This window comes from Falco peregrinus, chromosome 1 (assembly GCF_023634155.1).
Source record: "Falco peregrinus isolate bFalPer1 chromosome 1, bFalPer1.pri, whole genome shotgun sequence".
NCBI classification, from domain to species: Eukaryota; Metazoa; Chordata; class Aves; order Falconiformes; family Falconidae; genus Falco; species Falco peregrinus.
The window spans coordinates 125,130,854-125,132,254 of record NC_073721.1 but is presented as its reverse complement, the minus strand read 5'-3'; positions in this window follow the sequence as shown (position 1 = coordinate 125,132,254).

Here is a 1,401-nt window from a genome sequence, read left to right as displayed (position 1 = left end):
TGCGCATGGTGCGCGGGGCGGTGCAACCGTACGAGGCAGAGACTCGGTGGAGGGGCGGGAAACGAGCGGGCTGGCGGTGCTGGGGCGTGTTGGGCTGAGGCGAGGGAAGCCTGAGGGGAGGCGGGCACTTGCTGGGGGGACAGGGGCTGCAGCGGAGGGGAGGCGGGAACTTGCTAGGGGCAGACGGGCACTCGCTGAGGGAACCGGGGCGGCAGTGGAGGGGAGGCGGGCACTTGCTGAGGGAACCGGGGCGGGAGCAGCAGGCGGGTGGGAACTTGCTGAGGGAACCGGGGCTGCAGCGGAGGGGAGGCGGGCACATGCTGAGGGAACCGGGGCGGCAGCGGAGGGGAGGCGGGCACATGCTAAGGGAACCGGGGCGGCAGCGGAGGGGAGGCGGGCACATGCTAAGGGAACCGGGGCGGCAGCGGAGGGGAGGCGGGCACTTGCTGAGGGAACCGGGGCGGCAGCAGCAGGCGGGTGGGAACTTGCTGAGGGAGCTGGGGCTGCAGGGGAGGGGAGGCGGGGACTTACTGAGGGAACCGGGCGGCAGCAGCGGGCGGCAGCAGCGGGCGGGCGGGCGGGAACTTCCTGAGGGAACCGGGAAGCGGCAGAGGGGAAGCGGGAACTTGCACTTGCTGAGGGAAGCGGGGCGGCAGCTGAGGGGAGACTCTGAGGGGCTGGGACCAGGTGGAAGCTGAGGGGGAGACTGGCCATTGGCAGGTGCTGAGCCCTGGGAGAGCCCTAGCTTGTATGAGTAGAGAGGACAGATGCTCTTTTTGGTGAGAAGAAAACCGAGAGATATGGAGGACAGTGGAGAAAATGCTGAAAAAGTGGCTGGGATGTCCATGGAAGGCAAATGGGAAGCTCCGTTAGGCTGCAGTGGTCTAAGGATGGGGTGGTCATGGTGAAGATAGATGCAAAGGTTTTCTGGTTTTAGGTTTCTTTTTACAAGGGTGGGTGATGTGGGGTTTTTTAGCGTTAGAGCCACTGGAGGATCAAAAAGTGTCCAGGGAAGAGCAAGAACAGAACAAGGCTGTCTTGCTTTGCCTAAGCTGTAGTCTCACATAAATTGATATGTGTGAACCTCAGTGGTCTTTCATGGCATCTTCTAGGAGAAGTCCCAGGTCCTTACCTCAGATCATCTGGTTTTGTGTAATCACCTGCCAGCACTTAGGGAGTTGAGATGGGGAACAGGGCTAGGGTGTGTGAGGAGTGCAGGCAAACACTAATGTCAGCTAATTTTACAGTAGACACCAATATTCTTCGCATGTATGTAGGGAAAGGTAAAGGTACTGAAAGATTAAGTCTAGCTCGAGATCAAACAGAAAAGTAGCAGAAGGTCATGACTGCAATGCACTGTTTCTGGGTCTGAGTAAGTGCTCTCTAAATAAGGCTGTAATG